This window comes from Pelophylax lessonae, assembly GCF_965119305.1.
Source record: "Pelophylax lessonae genome assembly, chromosome: 6".
NCBI lineage: Eukaryota > Metazoa > Chordata > Amphibia > Anura > Ranidae > Pelophylax > Pelophylax lessonae.
In genome coordinates, this window is record NC_138773.1 from 43,137,607 (window position 1) to 43,161,715 (window position 24,109).

Consider the following 24,109-nt stretch of genomic DNA (forward strand, 5'->3'; position numbering starts at 1 on the left):
TTGGTGAGCCAATCACACATGCAGGAAATGAAGTTTCTGGGGGTGTGGTCAGTATACATTCTGCGTACAGAACAGTTCCAGGAAGCCATATTGCATTGCATTTTCAGACAATTACAACGGCTGCAGATTGAAAAGGAAAGGTAATTTTTAATAACATTCAATTACAATATGATTTGTGTCACAATTGTATACGCTATATTGTTTTTCTTAATTTGCTATTTTTTTCCCCACGAATGTGGAGTTACCCTTTAAAAGGCAGGTGAGTTTACTGGCAAAAAAAAAACATCACATGTGCGTTCAGGGGAGGAGCTTTTGAGAATAAAAATGTTCAAATGTGACAAAATGCGTTAGCACACATTTAGCCGTGTTAATGCATTCTAATTGCTGGAATTCTGGCCAATAGAATGCTAATCCTAATATTTGATGTAGAAAGGTTTATTCTGCTGAATGGGTCAATGCACTCACTAACTCATCAGCCTAGCTTTGTGTTGTAATATGGGGAAATGACTGGGGACTTCCACATCTGATAGAGGTCTGATCAAAAATATCTGGTAACAGACATGTGAATAAAGCAGAGTGAAGTGTGAAGTGGCAGAGTTGGAATAATTCTCCAATTCAGCTGCACTACTTCTGCCTAAAGTTTAAAATTCTCATCACAATTCCCTGCAATTCTAAAGTGTGAAATGTGCTCAGGTGTGACCGTACAAAAAATGTAAAATGTAAATATAAATAAAGTGCAAGATGTAAATAAGTACGATAAAACCTAATTATACTATCTGGTATAATTAGGTTTTAATGGCACCAGGCAGAGGCCATTACGTAACTGCGCATGCGCAGTTACGATATCGGCCCACAGCCATTTATTTTACGGGTACCGGCTGCCCATAACGGGCATTTAACGGGCGCTTGCTGGGACAATGTAAATTACCCGGATAGGCTCCTATTTGCCGGGACTGTCCCGGCAAAAATGGGACAGTTGGCAAGTATGGTGTTCTCCTCCCGTCTCTCATGCAATCGGCTATGAGCCCGGTGTCCTGCCTGCATGCTGATCTCTCTAGCGTTTTATTTTTTATTTTTTTTCAGAATGTTGCGCAGTGAGATCAGTGAATGTGTTGGAATTAGTAACCTGCAAGGCTTTTTGCCCTCATCATGGAGATATATCCATAATATTACTGTGGTCAGCCATTGTATAAAGAAGTAATATATACGATATTTTGCTCTTAGTATATACAGTACCTCATATAATTCATATCATAGAACTTGTATTGCTGAAATTTATTCTTGCTGCTAGCTTAACCACACAGACACATTAACTTTGATCCACAGGACTTGGCAATGTATACTGCAAGACACATCCTGCCACTTGTACTATAGAAAAATGTATTTTTTATATACCTAGCTAGTAAGGTGGTTCATGTACGTTCATATATATATATATATATATATATATATATATATATATATTTATAAATACACCCCTGTATGTCTCAAACACTTCCTTTGAACTACAAACTCAGATTCCATTTCAGGATAAAAGGGGTCTGGATAAAATCTAAATCAGCAAAATTAGTGTTAGCCTATATTAAAATGTGTGGTTTTGGGTGGGCATTTGATGGTTAATTCTTTAGCTTCTCAACTAACTATGTATTTCTAACCTAACCTTCATTTTATAGCTAGTTCACCGTGTTAACCTATGTGTATTAAATCTTCATGTGTACTCATTGTAACAAGTTCAGCAATTTCATTGTTAAATGTTCTCACATTTGTTAAAATAAAGCTTTGATATCTGATAACAAGAAGTCTCTGGTCCTGGTGATTGGGAAGATCCAGATGTCCAGCTAGTACAATACACACTATATTACCAAAAGTATTGGGACGCCTGCCCTTACACGCACATGAACTTTAATGGCATCCCAGTCTTAGGCTGTAGGGTTCAATATTGAGTTGGTCCACCCTTTGCAGCTATAACAGCTTCAACTCTTCTGGGTAGACTGTCTACAAGGTTTAGGAGTGTGTCTATGGGAATGTTTGACCATTCTTCCAGAAGCGCATTTGTAAGGTCAGGCACTGATGTTGGAGGAGAAGGCCTGGCTCGCAGTCTCCACTCTAAATCATCCCAAAGGTGTTCTATTGGGTTGAGGTCAGGACTCTGTGCAGACCAGTCAAGTTCCTCCACCCCAAACATGCTGATCCATGTCTCAATGGATCTCAATGGATCTTGCTTTGTGCACTGGTCCAAATCATTTGGTGGAGGGGGGATTATGGTGTGGGGTTGTTTTTCAGGGGTTTCAAGGGTTGGGCTTCGCCCCTTAGTTCCAGTGAAGGGATCTCCTAAGACGTCAGCATACCAAGATATTTTGGACAATTTCTTGCTCCCAACTTTGTGGGAACAGTTTGGGGATGGCCCCTTCCTGTTCCAACATGACTGCGCACCAGTGCACAAAGCAAGGTCCATAAAGACATGGATGAGCGAGTTTGGGGAGGAGGAACTTGACAGGCACATGCTGTTCACTGATTAGCCAGAACCGATTAGCAGTTCCAGGCCAAAAATCATTGTCCTGGACCTGTTAAAAGAGTAGTTTTTTTTTTCCAGAATCATACCTAGGTGAATGCAGCATCAGTTCGATGCTGCATCTGTCCCCTGGAGCCTCTAACACTGAGAACCGAGCGATTGAACACCGCCGATCGCTCGGTTCTCAGAGCTCCATGCACAGAGAGCTGCACTCCATGGTCATGATGACATGGAGCCTGGACAGACTCTGTGACGTCAGCAGAGAGCGAACTTCAGCCCACTCTCTGCGAAAAACAAGTCGCAGAACAAACTGCACTCCTGTGATCAATATGAGAAGTACAGCCAAACGAGCTTTGGCTGTACTTCTTGGTTAAGTGATCGGTGCTAAAATGAATCACAGCACCGCCAGCCTGGACATGCATGCCCCCAGCTCGGGAACATGCAGGGAGGGCTCTCCTGACAGGGGGGGGTCTGCACTGGTAATAAGAGCATTGATTACCAGTGCAGACCCTTTGGGGGGATGCCACTAGAACCACCAGGGATGCCCACCCATGACCCTAGGGATGCCCACCATGGCCACCAGGGATGGCAATCAGGGCTCAGGGAGCCTGCCAGTGCCCTCCCCATCAGTGCTGCCTGCCAGTGCCCTCCCCATCAGTGCTGCCCACCAGTGCCCATCATTGGCATCTATCAGTGCTGCCCACCAGTGCCCATTATTGCCCACCAGTGCTGCCTATCAGTGCCCATCAGTGCCGCCTATCTGTGCCCATCAGTTCCACCTATCAGTGCCCATCAGTGATGCCTATAAGTGCCCATTAGTGCGCCTATCAGTGCCCATCAGTGCCACCTATCAATGCCCATAAATGCAGCCTATCAGTGCCTATCAGTGCCCACCAATGCTGCATATCAGTGCTACCTATCAGTGCCCATCAGTGCCGCATATTAGTGCCATCCCATCAGTGCCATCCCATCAGTGCCTCTTCATCAGTGCCTGTCAGTGCAGCCTCATCAGTGCTCATCAGTGCAGGATAAAACGTATCTATTTACAAAATTGTATAACATAAACAAAAAAACTTTTTTTTTTTTTTCAAACTTTTCGATCTTTTTTTATTTGTTTAGCAAAAAAGAAAAAACCTTGCGGTGATTAAATACCACCAAAAGAAAGCTCTATTTGTGGGAAAAGAATTACATAAATTTGGTTTAGGTACAGTGTTGCATGACCGCGCAATTGTCATTCAAAATGCAACAGCGCTAAAAGCTGAAAATTGGCCTGGGCAGGAAGGGGGTGAAAGTGCCCGGTATTGAAGTGGTTAAAGAAGGCACTCTGGATGGTCAAATCCAGAAAGGTGATAAACTCACTACTAAAATCATAAGACAACCGAATGCCACAGTTGTTTCCATTCAATCTTTTCATTAAAATAATTAAAAGATTCAACATCCACTTTCCATAAAAAGAGAACATTGTCTATGTAGCGCCTCCAAAAGGTCAGCTGAGAAGGCGTCTGGTCATAGACAACAGCCTCCTCCCACTTTGCCATGAATAAATGAGTGAGGCTGGGGGCAAACTTAGCCCCATAGCTACGCCAGTTCTCTGAAGATAAAATTGTCCCAGGCATTTGGGTTTTGTCTATCTCCTACAGTGCCCTTGTGGGATTCAGCATGTGGGCAGGACCACTCGAGCATTGCGGACAAGAATTAATGAACATATAAATATACAAAAAGTATTTAAAGACTATAGTTTGTCTAAACATCACCGCCCCCATCATAGAGACCCTTTCTCCCTAAAACTACTATGAATTGACTGTTATTCTCCTCAATGGAGAGGCAGTCATTTTGTAAGAGGTATATCCAAACTTGAAACTCGCTGGATTTTCAACTTAAAACATACAGGCCAAACGGCCTTAATATAAAGTGGGACATAAATAGCTTTTTTAGTAATAGTTACATTTTGCTCTCTAGTAGTTTGTGTTCTTTATTTTTACTGTACGTTTATGTTTAGTCCATATTTTTAACAATATTCTTATTGTATATCCTCTTGTTTTTTTCAGTAAAGGCTCTCCCAATTCATGTACTGGCATATGACTTATTATAACTAATTTTAATCATAATAATATTTGATTAATGAAGAATTAAGAAAAAAATAAGTATATATTTGTTTCAACACAAGATGCCTCTGTATATTTTTATTAATGTTATATGTTTATATTTTTTCTCCATATATCATTACAGGGCACTGACTTGACAATTTGTTCAGATGTCCCCCTCCATCTCTATTATTTGGTCTTTAACTGAATGCCATGTTTCATTGAGCATGGAAGTTGTAAGGAAAGAGTTAAATTCTGTGTTAGTCAAACAATGAAAATACTGAAAATGTGTTTCTGCATGATATCTGCAATTTTCTCAGCAAGTTTTGAGAAAAACTTCCTTTATCTGTTTCCAATCTCTGGTTCTTGAGAATATCTTTGAAAATATCTTATTGCTATGTGTTCATGCAACTTTATATTATGTGCACGTCTCATGATTATGACTAATGTTCTTTGTTCTAAATTGTATATATGCTTAGGACTTTCCCTGAATAAATCTAACATGTATTGAATCTACCCTTGTGTTGGTTCGGTGTGTGTTCCTGAAGCTTTGTGGGGATCCCCAGCCAACAATAGAGTATGGGATATAATGAGTGGAGGTATTCTTTTTGGTCCTTGTGATGGTGTTCACCGTCACTGGGAGTGAAAGACAGATAATTAATGGTTTGAATTGCTTCAGATGGGACAGTAATATTTGTCAGCAATATCTCTCAGGAAATGCAGGAAGATGAATGGTTTGACTTTTCAGATTGCTAGATAGTGAGATGGGGTGGGGTGGGGTTTGTTATTGGTAAGTGCCTATATTCCATTGTTCTATTGTACCTGTCTGCCTTAAGATAAACTTATTATGGGATGTACAGTGCCTTGCGAAAGAATTCGGCCCCCTTGAACATTTCAACCTTTTGCCACATTTCAGGCTTCAAACATAAAGATATAAAACTGTCATTTTTTTTGAAGAATCAACAACAAGTGGGACACAATCATGAAGTGGAACGAAATTTATTGGATATTTCAAACTTTTTTAACAAATAAAAAACGGAAAAATTGGGCGTGCAAAATTATTCAGCCCCCTTAAGTTAATACTTTGTAGCGCCACCTTTTGCTGCGATTACAGCTGTAAGTCGCTTGGGGTATGTCTCTATCAGTTTTGCACATCGAGAGACTGAAATTCTTGCCCATTCCTCCTTGCAAAACAGCTCGAGCTCAGTGAGGTTGGATGGAGAGCGTTTGTGAACAGCAGTTTTCAGTTCTTTCCACAGATTCTCGATTGGATTCAGGTCTGGACTTTGACTTGGCAATTCTAGCACCTGGATATGTTTAGTTGTGAACCATTCCATTGTAGATTTTGCTTTATGTTTTGGATCATTGTCTTGTTAGAAGACAAATCTCCATCCCAGGTTCAGGTCTTTTGCAGACTCCATCAGGTTTTCTTCCAGAATGGTCCTGTATTTGGCTCCATCCATCTTCCCATCAATTTTAACCATCTTCCCTGTCCCTGCTGAAGAAAAGCAGGCCCAAACCATGGGTTTGTTCAGGGTGATGAGCTGTGTTGCTTTTACGCCAAACATAACGTTTTGCATTGTTGCCAAAAAGTTCGATTTTGGTTTCATCTGACCAGAGCACCTTCTTCCACATGTTTGGTGTGTCTCCCAGGTGGCTTGTGGCAAACTTTAAACGACACTTTTTATGGATATCTTTAAGAAATGGCTTTCTTCTTGCCACTCTTCCATAAAGGCCAGATTTGTGCAGTATACGACTGATTGTTGTCCTATGGACAGAGTCTCCCACCTCAGCTGTAGATCTCTGCAGTTCATCCAGAGTGATCATGGGCTTCTTGGCTGCATCTCTGATCAGTCTTCTCCTTGTATGAGCTGGAAGTTTAGAGGGACGGCCAGGTCTTCGTATATTTGCAGTGGTCTGATACTCCTTCCATTTCAATATTATCGCTTGCACAGTGCTCCTTGGGATGTTTAAAGCTTGGGAAATCTTTTTGTATCCAAATCCAGCTTTAAACTTCTCCACAACAGTATCTCTGACCTGCCTGGTGTGTTCCTCGTTCTTCATGATGCTCTCTGCGCTTTAAACGGACCTCTGAGACTATCACAGTGCAGGTGCATTTATACGGAGACTTGATTACACACAGGTGGATTCTATTTATCATCATTAGTCATTTAGGTCAACATTGGATCATTCAGAGATCCTCACTGAACTTCTAGAGAGAGTTTGCTGCACTGAAAGTAAAGGGGCTGAATAATTTTGCACGCCCAATTTTTCAGTTTTTTATTTGTTAACAAAGTTTGAAATATCCAATAAATTTCGTTCCACTTCATGATTGTGTCCCACTTGTTGTTGATTCTTCACAAAAAATTACAGTTTTATATCTATATGTTTGAAGCCTGAAATGTGGCAAAAGGTCGAAAGTTCAAGGGGGCCAAATACTTTCTCAAGGCACTGTATATGTGTATGTGGATTGGCTGCTAAGGGGGAGGGGGGATTGTCCCAAAGTGTATATCTCTGTGTGCATGTGTTTGAATAAACAGTTTGAGTTTGACTTCACCCTGAATCAAGAGTCCTGTCTCTCATTGGGGGAATCTGCTACAAGGGATTGCTATGCTCTTCATACTCCCTTGGATAATCACTAAGCTCTTGTAAGAGCTTGTTCCTATTCTTGCTGCACTCTCTGGAGAAAGAGCGGTTCACCCACTGGAACCTTGAGCCTTGTTGTAGGTCCAGGGTGGGTAGGGGACGGCGGGACCCCAACCAAGCTACGGCGGTTTGTGGGGTCTGTGGTGGTTATGGTGTCTGGTGGAGTGCTTGGAGCCCTCGGGAAGCACTAGGAGCATCCGTCAACGGAGGTACCCAGTCGGGGTGCCGGTTGATCCGTTACAGTCCTCATTTGTACTCTAGTGTCTGACTACAACGGACACCATTTTTGTGTGGATTTTTTTGTTTTTAGTTTGATTGGTAAATGCATGATCACATGATTGGTGGAGTCTATTTATTCTTTCATGTTCCTGTTTTCCCTAACGATGCAAAACACACTGAGCGGAGCCAGAACTTGTGACATCATCACGCCCACCAATGCCAGTGTTTGCCTGTGATTGCATGTACTTGATTTTATAATTGTGAGTACCCTTCAACGCTCTTTTAATACAAAAATATTTAGCAGTATGCATACTATGCACGACCTAGGTTTTTCCCCTTCCATGGTGGCCGATTAATGTAATTTGTTCTGGAGTTGCCATATTCAGAGCCATCTGAGACCTTGTGGCTGGAATGCAATAAACCGGATCTAGAGAGCCAAAGGATACCTGGAGGTGTCTGGTTTATATACTGGTTTGATCCCTTTAGTTTGGGATCCATTCTTTCCGGTAAGAGGCTTAAGTTTGGTGGAGGGCATGTAATTGTGTTAAATATTTAACACCATTCATGTTGTTGGTGGAAATGGATCACATAATCACCAAGACGGAAAAGAATGACTATTTTTCACTTAATTGTGTTTCATCACCTTTCTGTATATATTCACACACATTAGCATTCTTTGTATGTATTGACTGTATTTTTTCACTTGCACTATATAAGTTATATGGCCATCTGGGTAATATCATTTCTTATCAGGAAGCACACAATATTGTGCATATATATATATATATATATATATACAGTGCCTTGCGAAAGTATTCGGCCCCCTTGAACTTTGCGACCTTTTGCCAAATTTCAGGCTTCAAACATAAAGATATAAAACTGTAATTTTTTGTGAAGAATCAACAAGTGGGACACAATCATGAACGGAAACAAATTTAATGGATATTTCAAACTTTTTTAACAAATAAAAAACTGAAAAATTGGGCGTGCAAAATTATTCAGCCCCCTTAAGTTAATACTTTGTAGCGCCACCTTTTGCTGTGATTACAGCTGTAAGTCGCTTGGGGTATGTCTCTATCAGTTTTGCACATCGAGAGACTGACATTTTTGCCCATTCCTCCTTGCAAAACAGCTCGAGCTTAGTGAGGTTGGATGGAGAGCGTTTGTGAACAGCAGTTTTCAGTTCTTTCCACAGATTCTCGATTGGATTCAGGTCTGGACTTTGACTTGGCCATTCTAACACCTGGATATGTTTATTTGTGAACCATTCCATTGTATATTTTGCTTTATGTTTTGGATCATTGTCTTGTTGGAAGACAAATCTCTGTCCCAGTCTCAGGTCTTTTGCAGACTCCATCAGGTTTTCTTCCAGAATGGTCCTGTATTTGGCTCCATCCATCTTCCCATCAATTTTAACCATCTTCCCTGTCCCTGCTGAAGAAAAGCAGGCCCAAACCATGATGCTGCCACCACCATGTTTGACAGTGGGGATGGTGTGTTCAGGGTGATGAGCTGTGTTGCTTTTACACCAAAAATAACGTTTTGCATTGTTGCCAAAAAGTTTGATTTTAGTTTCATCTGACCAGATCACCTTCCTCCACATGTTTGGTGTGTCTCCCAGGTGGCTTGTGGCAAACTTTAAACGACACTTTTTATGGATATCTTTAAGAAATGGCTTTCTTCTTGCCACTCTTCCATAAAGGCCAGATTTGTGCAGTATACGACTGATTGTTGTCCTATGGACAGAGTCTCCCACCTCAGCTGTAGATCTCTGCAGTTCATCCAGAGTGATCATGGGGCTCTTGGCTGCATCTCTGATCAGTATTCTCCTTGTATGAGCTGGAAGTTTAGAGGGACGGCCAGGTCTTCGTAGATTTGCAGTGGTCTGATACTCCTTCCATTTCAATATTATCGCTTGCACAGTGCTCCTTGGGATGTTTAAAGCTTGGGATATCTTTTTGTATCCAAATCCGGCTTTAAACTTCTCCACAACAGTATCTCGGACCTGCCTGGTGTGTTCCTTGTTCTTCATGATGCTCTCTGCGCTTTAAACTGACCTCTGAGACTATCACAGTGCAGGTGCATTTATACGGAGACTTGATTACACACAGGTGAATTCTATTTATCATCATTGGTCATTTAGGTCAACACTGGATCATTCAGAGATCCTCACTGAACTTCTGGAGAGAGTTTGCTGCACTGAAAGTAAAGGGGCTGAATAATTTTGCACGCCCAATTTTTCAGTTTTTTATTTGTTAAAAAAGTTTGAAATATCCAATAAATTTCGTTCCACTCCATGATTGTGTCCCACTTGTTGTTGATTCTTCACAAAAAATTACAGTTTTATATCTTTATGTTTGAAGCCTGAAATGTGGCAAAAGGTCGCAAAGTTCAAGGGGGCCGAATACTTTCACAAGGCACTGTATATATATATATATATATATATATATACAGTATATATATATATATATATATATATATATATATATATATATATATATATATACATACAGTGACACATGCAGATAAAGTTGTGTTGGGATATGTCTATGTGATTAGGTGGGACACAGGAGGTGCTTACCAGCCTATATGCTCTTGTTTGTATTTCCAGTTGTATTTGCAAAAGTCCTATACTCACTTGTTCTTGGTTATAGAGCAAATAGGGGGTTAAGTTAACAAGGAGGATCTAATTTTAAATGACGCTCCCTTTCTGAGAAGAATTCCCAGAAATACTTTCACATTCATCTATGTGTGCAGGACAGAATCCAGATCAGCCGCTCCCAGCTTCTCTTCTGTACCGAGTTGTACCAAAAGTTTATTTTTTTCCCAGGATGGCGACTTTTGGCCTGAGAGAGGAGCTGAGCTGCTGCATCTGCCTGGACCTTTATGAGGAGCCCATATCACTGAATTGTGGACATAACTTCTGCCGGGGCTGTATAGTGACTGTGCTGGATACAAAGAAGAGGAAGTCTACCAATTACTCCTGTCCAGAGTGCAGAGAGGAGTATACAGAGCGCCCTCCGCTGAAAAAGAACAGAAAGTTGTGTAACATTGTGGATAATTTCTGATCTGCTCACCTGGAGGAAACAAAGGTCTTCTGTACATACTGTGATCGTCCTGTACCAGCTACTAAATCATGTCTGCACTGTGAGGCCTCATTTTGCAATAAACACTTAAGAAACCACAGCAAGTCAGCGGATCACATTTTAACTGATCCCACCACATCATTTGAGGACAGAAAATGTTCCATACATAAAGAGATCCTGAAATATTACTGCACAGAGGACAGTGCCTGTATCTGTATGTCCTGCTGGGTGGCTGGAGACCACAAAGGACACCAGGTGGACCTTCTGAAAGAGGCCTCTGAAAAGAAGAAAGACAAGCTGAGAGATGTTACTGAGAAATTGAACACTGAGAAACAGGAGACTGACAAGAGAATCCAGAATCTGGGAAATCACAGGATGGGAGAGAAAAGAAAAGCAGCTGATGTCACCAGAAGAGTCACTGAGCTGTTTAGAGACATCAGGAGACATCTGGATGATGTAGAGAAGAGAATCCTGACTGAGGTCTCCAGACAGGAGGAGAAGATCTCCCAGTCAGGCTGTGATATGATCCAGAAGCTGGAGAAACAGAAGAATGAGCTGTCCAGGAAGATTAATGAAAATGAGGTCGTATGTGACATCACAGATCCATTAACTGTGCTAAAGAAAGAAATGATCATTGATGACATCATTCCTAGCAGTGGTGATGTAAGAGATGCTGGCTGTCTGGATGAAGGAATGATCTCACAGATGCTCCACAGAGGACTTCTCCACTTTACTGACAGTCTGATAGATCTGAAGATAAAGAGACAATTCTCAGAGATGGAAAAATCAAACATATTACTGGATATAAAAACAGCCAATAATTACATTATTATATCACAGGATCTGAAATCAGCGACTTACACCAATAAATCAGAGAATAGACCGGATGTTCCAGAGAGGTTTAGAGTCCGACAGGTAATAAGTACACAGAGCTTCTCATCAGGGAGACATTACTGGGAGGTAGATGTGAGCGGAGCGAAGGAATGGCTGATAGGGGTGGCCGGTCACAGCATGGAGAGGAATATAAATGGAAATGAATCTTTTATAGGTTATAATGACAAATCATGGGGTCTGACCCAAAGAGATAGACTCTGTGCAAAGCACAACACAGGTATAACTATAGACTCTAGATCTTCTCTAAAGACCGTTGGGATCTGTGTGGATTACGATGAGGGACGTCTTTCCTTCTACCAGCTGTGTGATCCCATCAGACACCTCCACACCTTCACCGCCATCTTTACTGAACCCCTTCTTTTTATGTGTTTGATGATTCCATCATAAGAATAATGTAGTAAAAAGAAAAAAAAAAACAATGTAGTGGGCTCCCCAGTGTCAGATCTCCTATTCAATATACAGGCGGGGCAAACATTAAAGTGACACTTATCCTTGTGTAGCGGGGTCTTCCATTATACAAGTTCTAAAAGACTGCTGCTTGACATTTGAGAGGAACTCTGCTCCATCTAGTGGCCAAAAGGACACATTGCAGCGGCTATGGAATTTCTTTTGATGTTATTTTCCTTTCAGGAAGTTGAGCAGTCTTCATCGCCCATAGTGCTTTGAGAGTACCAGGGTGCACTGCTGCACCGCACAGCCTTCTGGGGGAAGCTTTATAAAGGAAGGGAGGAGCCAGGCTCACTCTCTTGGGAAAGACACAGTGAGACAAGCAGGATGCCAGCGCTGTGGGCTGATGCTGCATGCTAGGCCGAAACTCCTGGGCCTTAAGTGACTAAGTTGCAGTGTTTCATCTCCAGTAGAGGATCCCTCCTGGAGGTCCCATCGATGTTCTACAGAGACCAGACTCATCCACCCCAAATACCTAGTGCGGCTGGTGACAGAGGCCGGAGACTGAGACCGCAGCGGAGGCTTCCTGGGAGACAGTCCTGTTGGTGAGAGGGCACCTGCCCAAAAACTGACTCTATCTATCAAAGAAGTAACTTTAGTCAGGATTAGCCTTAGAGTAGTAGAAGGCAATATACCAGGTGGCCCAGTACATCTCTCACAGAAGTTTTACCGCCAATCCTGCACAGACACCCCGCGGTGATTACTAACTGTTTGCTGCCATTCTCTCTATTGATCACCCATCCTCAATGTGGATTACAAATCGCGAGTGCACCAACGTTGCTAGTGAAGATATAGAGAAGAAACAGCGGACTCAGATAGGTCTGACATTCTGGTACTGTGTCTAACTGAATGCTGAGCCTTATTTCCAAAAGTATAATAGTGATTAAGATGGTGGTCCTATAGGCTCTGAGACATTTCCTGAAACAATTAATGTGCCCTTGAGGAGTGATATCACAGTATTTATCTTATCTTTGATTAATTAATCAGTATATCCTTTTACAAAGTCATATTTTACTGTATCGAAACTGTTTATTTGATTTACAGTAAATAACTTTCCTGTTTAAAAGCAAGCTTGTGTGTGGTCACCTTGTATTACCCAGAAGGACTGCAGCTGGAGAGAGGTAACAGGTCATTATTATTTATTGAAGTGTTATATTCCAATCTGTGTAGCCATTTGGTATTCCAGTCCTATTCTGGGTCAGTTGTGCCTAGGGAGGGTTCGAGCCAATTCTGTGGGTTGTTAGGCAGGACGTAGACCCAATAATCTAATCAGCAGCTCCTGCGGGGGTGGTGCTACACGTGGGGGCTCGTCCGGGATAATCTACAGTCCTGCAACACAACCCTCTCAGCCACAGAATCCCCCTCAACGCAGAAATGGATCCTACCGCTGCAGCCGAGTGGTGCAGGGAAGAGAATGTCGTAGTGGAAAATGGCCTGGTGGTTGAAATCAAGGGAGAGGTCTGGACTGAGGAAAAACTCCTCCCAGTTTTAAGGGCACTGTCCACAGACAGGAAATTCTGGGTGACTGACATAAAGACAGACACCACCGTTCCACACACGTATGCATTGTGTGAGTGGAGGAAGGGGGTCCCTGATTACTTTAAGGGAACCAGTGTAAAGACTACTGACCAAACAGAACTTTTCTTAATACATCCAGAAGTCCTTACTGAAGGTCCCTCATCCACCACTCCTGGGGGATCCAGCAAAGAAAAAGGTGTCCAAGAAGGGAGTCCAGAGTCACCACCTTTGTCTACCTTTAGCTCAGAACTGTGTGCTGTTCTCGGGGAAATCGTAGCAAAATGTAGTAAGGACTCCCCAAACTATCTGATGACTGGATATAGGAAGCTCAGGACATTCTCTGGGAAACAGCCTGTGCCTTCAACAGAAGATGGGTTTGAAGAGTGGTTAGATACCGCCACTCAGGCTTTGGAAGAGTGGGAGGTACCAGAACAGCACAAGAAACAGAGAATCACAGAAAGTTTAAAGGGACCTGCACTAGAGGCCGTACGTAATCTCAAGCTAAGCAAAAAGAACTGCACTGCACAGGATTATCTAGACATTCTACAAGATGTATTTGGTCGGACGGAGAACGTGGCTGAACTTCTTTACCAGTTAGACCACTGTTACCAAGAAGAGGAAGAGAAGTTGTCCGAATTTATTAGACGCCTAGATAAGATCATCCACCAGATCTTGTTAAAGAAAGGGATAGACCCCCAGAAGGTAGATGAGACTCGTGCACGGCAGGTGCTGAGAGGGGCTCAACCCTTAGATCCCATTGCCATACTGTTGCGAACTCGCCAAGATGGTGGCATTCTGGAATACCCTGACCTGATCCGAATGGTCAGAGAAGAAGAGGTCATGTTGGACAACAAAAGGAAGAGTCGGCAGTTTGACTCAACTGCTCGTGTCAGAGTGATAAGTGCAAAAGAAAGTGACTCGCAAGTTGAACTCCTAAAGACCCAGGTGTCCCAGTTGATAGAAATGGTGTCCATCCTGACCAGTCAGGCATCTACTCTACCTGATGGGAACGCGTCAGAGAAGCCGGATAAACCTTCTAACCTTAGAGTAGACCCGGAACCGAGACCTAGGAGATCGCTAACTTGTTTCAACTGTGGGGGAGTAGGACATGTTAGAGGAGTATGTCCCAGCCCAGGAAATGTCGCCTCAGAACCTCGCAAGCCAGCGGAAAAACTTCAGAGGGCACCCGTGAAGGAGTCGACCGGGTGCCCGCCAGTTTCAAGGGAATCCAAGAGACTCAATGATTCAGGGAATCTGAGTCAGGGAGTCAGATCCAGGTACAACGCCCCTAGTTCTATACTCCAGGCTACTGAGAGGAGGAAAATCAATGCACACCGGGCCCAGAGGGGACTGAAGTCCAGAAGAAAAAAAAAGAAAAGAGCCTGGGTGCAGAGAACTGAATCAGACAACAAGGCCACTTCAAGAGAATTCCCAACTAACTTGGTCGGGCCTTCCCCTGTAGTCTCTGTCCAGGTAGAAGGAATTTACACAAGAGCCCTCCTTGACACTGGGGCCCAAGTGACTCTTCTGTATAGAGACTTCTATGATAAACACCTTACCCATCTACCTCTGCAGAAGTTGGAAGATCTGGAGATATGGGGTATCGGGACTCAAAGTTTTCCCTATGACGGGTATCTGTCAATCAAGTTGACCTTTGACCCATCAGTGGCTGGTGAAGCTGAAACCTTCGACACCCTAGCGGTGGTCTGTCCTCGTCCGCCAGGGGCCAACAAAAGCTCTCTCATCGTAGGGACCAACACTGACCTAGTAAGGCGCCTCCTGACACAACTGGTCCAGGGACAGGATGCTCCAGCGCCAAGGATTCACCCCATGCTACGGCAGGCCTATCAACAATTAGTATTGGAGCAAGAGACTCCTGCAGAAGGAGTTGGAAGACTCTGGAAGTTGGACAGAACGGAAAAGGTCTTGCAGCCAGGAGAGGTGGCTTGTCTGAAAGCTTCCGTTAAACTCACATGGAAATAGCCGGGCCCTTTTATCATCTTTGAATCAGGTCCACAGGAAGAGGAGAGAGGGATAGAAGTAATCCCTGAAGTGATCCCTTTGAAGGTGTTACAGAAAAACCATGGAAGGGTTTTAGTTAGTGTCAGAAACACCTCTACTACACCGGTGAAGGTACCGGCCAGAGTGCTGTTGGGCCAAGTTAACCCGGCTACCCCAGTTGTCCCATCTAATCTTAAAGAGGAGGGAAGGGGTGAAGATGTTATAGAAGAGCTCTGCTCTGGAAACGCTGCCCTCCTACCAGAATGGGTGAAGAGGGCCAAGGCACAACTTGCTCGATGGCGAGGAATATTTTCTAGGGATGAGTTCGACGTGGGATGCGCCAGGAGTGCCACTCATAAGATCCGCCTGAGTGAGGACAAACCTTTCCGAGAAAGAGTCCGGCGAGTTCCCTTAGGTGACTTAGAAGATCTACGTCAGCAGCTGGCGGAACTCAAGAAGACTGGGGTTATTCGAGAATCCAGGAGCCCATATGCTTCTCCGATAGTGGTAGTCCGGAAGAAAAACGGATCTCTGAGGCTTTGTATCGACTACCGAACCCTGAACAGAAGAACCATCCCAGACCAGTATACCACTCCTCGAATCGAAGACGCCCTACAGAGCTTGTCAGGGGCGAAGTGGTTCAGTGTGATGGACTTAAAGAGTGGGTATTATCAGATCCCCATGCACCCTGAAGATCGGGAGAAGACAGCCTTCATCACCCCTGTGGGGTTCTTTGAGTTCAATCGCATGCCTCAGGGGTTGTCAGGGGCCCCTGCTACCTTCCAAAGGCTGATGGAAAGGACCGTTGGAGATATGAATTTGATAGAGGTACTGGTATACTTGGATGATGTTATCGTGTTTGGCAGAACTTTGGAAGAACACGAGGAGAGGTTGGAAAAGGTCCTGAAGAGGCTACATGAAGAAGGCCTGAAACTTTCTCCTGAGAAGTGCCAATTCTATCAGTCCTCGGTCCATTACCTGGGCCACATCGTGTCTGAAGAAGGGGTGGCCACCGACCCGGACAAGCTGGATGCTGTCGCCTCCTGGCCGAGACCTACAAATGTGACCGAACTTCGGTCGTTCCTGGGTTTTTGCTCCTATTACAGGAGGTTTGTAGAGGGGTTTGCCAAGATTGCCCAACCCCTCAATGAGTTACTAAAGAACGAAGAAGATGACGTTCCTGAACTGGTCAAGCCAGTGAAGTCCACCATGGGACCCCGGAAGGCCAAGGAGTCCATCCAGGATCAGTGGACCCCAGAATGTGAAGGGGCTTTCATTCAGTTGAAAAAGAATCTAACCACTGCCCCTGTGTTGGCCTACGCAGACCCCACGAAACCATATGAACTACATGTCGATGCCAGCCGAGATGGGCTGGGTGGGGTACTCTACCAGGAACATGAGGGCCACCTGCGACCCGTAGCCTATGTGAGCAGGAGTCTACTACCTGCTGAAAGGAATTATCCTACCCACAAACTTGAATTCCTGGCCTTAAAGTGGGCAGTGGTCGACAAACTGAAAGATTATCTGTACGGAGCTGAATTCATTGTCAAGACGGATAATAATCCCCTTACCTATCTGTTGACTACAGCCAAGCTGGATGCAACAGGACACAGATGGTTGGCTGCCCTCTCTAGCTTCAACTTCAGCCTGAAGTATCGGCCAGGAATCGGGAACAGGGATGCAGATGCCCTATCCAGAAGGTTGCATGCACCACACAAACCTGATAAAGAATGGACCCATTTGGCTCCAGAAGGGGTGCGTGCCCTATATCAGGGAACTGAACTTCGATCCAGAGGAGGATCAAGAGCCGAAGAGATTGGGGTTTCGGCTGTCGGAGTACCCAAATACTATTGCAGGGTGACCCAGGTTGAAGGGGAATATTTACCCCGGCTGTCAAAAAGGGACTTGAGGAAGGAGCAGCTGGAAGACCCTCTGGGAAAACTTCTTTTGGAAGCCTTGGAGATCCAGCGCCCTGAGTTGCTTCTAACCGACTCTCCTCAGGGGGCCCGTCTGTTGCATAGAGAGTGGACCCGGTTACAGATCCGAGAAGGGGTGGCCTACCGAAGAGGCCCATCTGAAGATCTGGAGGAGAAGTGGCAACTGTTCTTACCAGCTAAATACAGGGAGAGAGTTCTGGCTGCTCTTCATGATAATCATGGCCATCTTGGACCTGAAAGAACTTTTCAGCTTGTCAGAGACAGGTTCTACTGGCCCTGTATGAGGGCCGAAGTTGAAGGATACTGTCATTCTTGTGTCCGATGTATACAAAGGAAGACTCTGCCACGTCAAACAGCCCCAATGGGCCATCTATAAAGCCAGGGACCCATGGAACTGGTGTGCATTGATTTCCTTTGCCTAGAGCCTGATCTGAGTGGCCAAGGGAATGTCCTTGTGGTAACAGACCATTTTACCAGATACGCCCAAGCATTCCCAACAAGGGATCAGAAGGCCTCTACAGTAGCCAAAGTTCTTGTAGAAAAGTTCTTTGTACACTATGGGTTACCACAACGCCTCCATTCAGATCAGGGAAGAGACTTTGAAAGCAGACTGATCAAGAGACTGTTAGATCTGTTAGGCATCCAAAAGACTAGAACTACTCCCTACCATCCACAAGGGGATGCCCAGCCGGAACGATTTAACAGGACTCTTTTGGACATGTTGGGGACTTTAAGCTCAGAGAAGAAACAGCATTGGGGCAAACATGTAGCTGCCATTGTGCATGCCTACAACAGTACTGTCAGTGATGCTACTGGATATTCCCCTTATCGTCTAATGTTTGGACGAGAGGCTCGATTGCCAGTGGATTTGGCCTTTGGCATCTCGCCCGATCACACCTCTTCAGCATCGCACAAGGGATATGTGGACCGACTGCGGAAGAGTCTGAAATCGGCCTATGATAAAGCTCAGGCCACATCTGATCAACGTGGACTGAGGAATAAAAGGAATTTCGACTTAAAAGTTCGGATCCAAGACTTGCAACCAGGGGACAGGGTATTGTTGAGGAACTTGGGTGTCCCGGGAAAACACAAGTTGGCAGACCGCTGGAAGTCCCAACCTTATGTTATCTGCAAGCAACTACCAAACCTCCCTGTGTATCAAATTCGGCCTGAAGGAAGTGTGGGTCCATTGAAGACTTGGCATAGGAACCATTTACTGCCTCTCTCTGAAGCAGTTCGCATGCCTCCTGTCGTAGATTCGCCAGAGACCCCTTCGACCTCTCGCCTGTCCAGACCAGTCACCAGATCTCAGTCGACACTCCCAGATGTGAGGGAGGGAAATTCTCCATCTGAAGATCTGGAAGATGAAGAGGAGGTACCTGACTGGATGTGGTCATCTCAGTTACCAGAACCCACACCTGCCTCCCTGTCTTCATCCGAATTGGCTGACAGAGGAACCCTTCGGGCGGAAGCCCCCGAATTCATACCTTTCCACATGCTTCCAGAAGAAGTAGTTGATGATGAAGATCCTGAGGAGGAGGTTGCACCTTTCTCTGAAGAAGAACTGACCGCTCTTGAAGCATCAGATTCCTGTGTGTTGGAACATGAGGAGGAGGACATTGAAGAATCCCCAGAAGTGGCTGGTCCTAGTACCTCTGAGATCGTGCATCCCAAAGAACAGAAGGAAAGAAGAGTCATTCACCCACCCAAAAGACTGACCTATGACCAATTGGGTGAATGCTCGGAAGAGGCTATCTTTACTTCCAAACGAACTCTTGATCAGCCTAGTTCTTCCACCGCAGATTTGGTGGAGGACAACCCTAGCTCACCCCCAGGCACATCTGTACAAGCCACTCAAGTGTCAGGGGTCTGTGGACAGAATTACCTTCCCTCCCCCGACAATTGGTGGGAGGTTCCTATGTCGAACCTGTGTTGTAATATGCAGTTGTTAAGTTTGAACTCTGCTTATGAAAAGGAAGATGATTCCCTGTTATGCATATGTTAATGTTTTTTTTTTTGTGTACTGCCAACATATGCACTGGAGTACATGCTGTTGTCCTCTTTGGGGACCAAAGTTTCTCAAGTGGGGGGAGTGTGTAGCGGGGTCTTCCATTATACAAGTTCTAAAAGACTGCTGCTTGACATTTGAGAGGAACTCTGCTCCATCTAGTGGCCAAAAGGACACATTGCAGCGGCTATGGAATTTCTTTTGATGTTATTTTCCTTTCAGGAAGTTGAGCAGTCTTCATCGCCCATAGTGCTTTGAGAGTACCAGGGTGCACTGCTGCACCGCACAGCCTTCTGGGGGAAGCTTTATAAAGGAAGGGAGGAGCCAGGCTCACTCTCTTGGGAAAGACACAGTGAGACAAGCAGGATGCCAGCGCTGTGGGCTGATGCTGCATGCTAGGCCGAAACTCCTGGGCCTTAAGTGACTAAGTTGCAGTGTTTCATCTCCAGTAGAGGATCCCTCCTGGAGGTCCCATCGATGTTCTACAGAGACCAGACTCATCCACCCCAAATACCTAGTGCGGCTGGTGACAGAGGCCGGAGACTGAGACCGCAGCGGAGGCTTCCTGGGAGACAGTCCTGTTGGTGAGAGGGCACCTGCCCAAAAACTGACTCTATCTATCAAAGAAGTAACTTTAATCAGGATTAGCCTTAGAGTAGTAGAAGGCAATATACCAGGTGGCCCAGTACATCTCTCACAGAAGTTTTACCGCCAATCCTGCACAGACACCCCGCGGTGATTACTAACTGTTTGCTGCCATTCTCTCTATTGATCACCCATCCTCAATGTGGATTACAAATCGCGAGTGCACCAACGTTGCTAGTGAAGATATAGAGAAGAAACAGCGGACTCAGATAGGTCTGACATTCTGGTACTGTGTCTAACTGAATGCTGAGCCTTATTTCCAAAAGTATAATAGTGATTAAGATGGTGGTCCTATAGGCTCTGAGACATTTCCTGAAACAATTAATGTGCCCTTGAGGAGTGATATCACAGTATTTATCTTATCTTTGATTAATTAATCAGTATATCCTTTTACAAAGTCATATTTTACTGTATCGAAACTGTTTATTTGATTTACAGTAAATAACTTTCCTGTTTAAAAGCAAGCTTGTGTGTGGTCACCTTGTATTACCCAGAAGGACTGCAGCTGGAGAGAGGTAACAGGTCATTATTATTTATTGAAGTGTTATATTCCAATCTGTGTAGCCATTTGGTATTCCAGTCCTATTCTGGGTCAGTTGTGCCTAGGGAGGGTTCGAGCCAATTCTGTGGGTTGTTAGGCAGGACGTAGACCCAATAATCTAATCAGCAGCTCCTGCGGGGGTGGTGCTACACTTATTTTTAAAAATAATACATACACATCTACTATATAATGACCATATAATCAGTCTTTTAATTAAATTGTTATACTGTGCTTTACTGCCTCCTTGTCACATCCTCGACGAACTTCCAAAATTCGGATACATCTGAATCTCTGAATAATGAATATTTTGTTAGAATTTCGATTTGGAATGAAACAAACTTTTTTATTTTATTTATTTTTTTATATAATCTTTATTTAATTAGAACAGTGTTATATATTACAGCAAGAAAATTATTGAGAATCGGATAAGACTATTAATAAGGCAACATGGAAATCCACTTTTTAAAATTCAATATATGATTGTATGCATGAAAACCTAAAAGATAAAAGCGGTAATTTGTAATTTATAACTCAAGTGTGTATTTTATTAAAACTATGTGTGGCTTTTATAACAGTAACTCCGGCACCCTTGGTGAGTGAAGTCTCGCCAGTGTTATGTTTCTCCCATTTTGGTCTATCTGAAGTATTAAGGAACCAGGCTAGCCCTGGGAGGCCCCATGCCAGGCCGGGCACCAGAGGAGGGGGGCATAAACTGCCTCCAGCTAACCTTCCCCAGCACACCCCGCCCGGCCGTAGCTGCCCCAAGCACACCATAGCTTCATGGGGTAGAAGAAGGGAGCATATCAACCACAGCTTCCACATGGGAGATTGTCTCCGGCCTACTGGTCAGACACTCACAGCCTCTGTCTAGACTGGGTGCGCAAACTGCACATGTCTACATGTTAGTTGCAGTCCTGTACACTGATCAATGTACACTACACATCCCATAGTCCATCTCAGGAATGAGCAAGAGCTCATCCTACATACAGTAGGACCATGGGGAATGAACGTAGCCACCCTCTAACAGGAGGTCAGATCACAGTTGCAAAGAAAAGGGAGTTTGGAGATTTGGAGGAGGCTGAGGGCAATAGAAGGGACTTTTATGAGTTAAAAAATACAAACTTGGATAGAATTTTTTTTAAACCAGAGTTTAGTGTCACCCTTAATCCTGTAACCTGTCTGATATGAATTAGCTATAAAAATGCATCAAACATTTCAGTATCAGGAACCGAATACATTTCCATTATATTTATAAAGTATTGATTGAGATAAAATGATCAGTTTCAATCATATACAATCTTAAAACTAGGACTGTACTCCATAACCTGATTTATTGTTAGGCCCAACACCTACTGTCCTATTTAATAGTGCAGTGCAGACAGCAGTGATGATGTGTACAGCGCAGTAAATCACAGGAACCAATCAAAACTCACTTATCTGAATGTTATCAGTTGCTGCATTTCTCCAATAATTGCACCTACTTTTCTCTTACTTGCTACCTTATGGACTGTGAAATACTGTATACTGTTAGGAGATTTTGGTTGTTTGATAGTTGCAAAAATACCTTTTAAAGTGGTTGTTAAACCACTATGTTATCTTTTCACCATCCCCTCTGTTAGATTACAACCTGTATCCTAGTTACTGTGCTTTATTAAAAAAAAGCGGATTTCTACCTGTTTTCACAGCTCCTATCTGCAATCACATGACTCCCGGCTCTCTTCTCTCCCTGTCTGACATCTCTAGGGGGGCAGGGCCAATAACTTCTTCTGACGTCAGCATGGGAGGCGGGGAGGAAAGGAGGAGAGAGGCGGGAGTCATGTGAACGCCGATAGGCGCTGTGGAAAAAGGGAGAAATCTGTTTTCTTTTTTTAAAAAGCACAGGAACTGGAATACAGGTTGTAATCTAACAGAGGGGATAATAGAAAAAGGAAAAAGGGGGAGCGGCAAGGGGACTTTTAAAGGGGTACCGTCATAGGACCAATAAATCTAAATAGACGTACATAAAAAGAATAATTTTATTGAAATGAACAGCATATGTTAAAAATTTCTGTATTCCTGAGAACATAGGCAGCAGTAATACAAATATCCCATAAAAGGAGAACAGGGAGTAGCAAAATACATATGAGGCAAAATTGTTTCCTACATAGAGGGGTGATCGCTCAAACCCCCACAAGACCTATGTTGACCAGAAGGCAATGCAACTGGTAGGTTTACATGTAGTAAACGTTGATGCCCATGAACTTGCCCGACATATTTCACGGAACACCGCTTCCTCAGGGGCAGTTGGAAAGGTGTATGAACATCACAATTGCTACTAAGAAATAAAAAGGAAAGAAAAATAAATATCAAAATACACTAAAATAAATAATATAATTTACATAGTTGATCATAAAATGCGGAGGTCACGAGAGAGAGCATAGGTCAAAAACCAGAAAACCCACCTGCAAGATAACCACTCCCAAATCAATAGGATTGACCAGGGATCACAAGGTGGCTGCTTCCATGATGTGACTACAAGACATCTGCTACCCCTGAAGAAGGAATATCATTCCGAAACGCGTTTTGTTGGGTTAGATCATTAAAAATGTCAAAAACGTTGAAAAATAATAACAAAGTAACACAAAACATTTGTTACAATCTGATTGTTGACACAGCAAAATGATGATGAACATATATAATACATATGTGAGGGGTTGTAACAAATGAAAAACATCAATTACAGAGTGCGCTAAAAGATTATGGAACACAAATATTCACAAAAATGGTGATTGCTGATGTCCAGCTAAACACAAAGTCTATATTCTAAATGATGAGACTGTGCAAAAGTCTTGAAAATCCAAAGAATATAGTGAGGTTGGGGAGTGATGAAGAGGCTTCCACTCAAGGGGATATCGCCACCAAGAACATACCCAAGGAAGAGAAGGGGACTATAGTGCATTACCTCACTTTATTGAACCAATAAGAAAGAGTAACACTTACATTTTCAGGAGAAAAAACAGCATATGTAAATTTTGGATCGAGGACCTCTGCAGTAGTCCGGGATCATCTAGATCCCCACACTTTGGAAGCAGATGGTCGCTTTATTCCTATTGTGAATTCTCTCCTACAAGCTGACCTAACGGACTCCAGGGTTATACACTATATGTTTGCATCTCTCCATCATCTGGTAAGAGTCCCTTCTTAACACTGGGTGCATCACGTGTACATTTGAGCACTGTCTGGATCACCGTTTGGGAAGAGGTTACCCTAATCCTTCATCACTCCCCAACCTCACTATATTCTTTGGATTTTCAAGACTTTTGCACAGTCTCATCATTTAGAATATAGACTTTGTGTTTAGCTGGACATCAGCAATCACCATTTTTGTGAATATTTGTGTTCCATAATCTTTTAGCGCACTCTGTAATTGATGTTTTTCATTTGTTACAACCCCTCACATATTTATATTTTTTCAGTGCTGCTTTTTTCCACTTCTTTTTCTCATTAAAGGTTCGCGCACCTATTTCTCTTTTCACCATATATAATACATACATAACCCATGTATAAACACAGTGGCTCACAAATGAATAAA

At 43.5% G+C, this 24,109-nt stretch overlaps 1 protein-coding gene and 1 pseudogene across 2 annotated transcripts in view; both read left to right on the forward strand.

Moving 5' to 3' along the window:
• The window catches only part of LOC309558551 (uncharacterized protein), a gene marked incomplete at its 3' end in the record, with an annotated part of 193,390 nt that overhangs the window by 138,433 nt on the left and 30,848 nt on the right, over positions 1-24,109 (forward strand). The gene's annotated exons all lie outside the window — the stretch shown is intronic.
• LOC309557944 (E3 ubiquitin-protein ligase TRIM39-like) lies at positions 10,293-11,839 on the forward strand (annotated as a pseudogene). The gene has a single exon. The product of its transcript is annotated as an E3 ubiquitin-protein ligase TRIM39-like (transcript).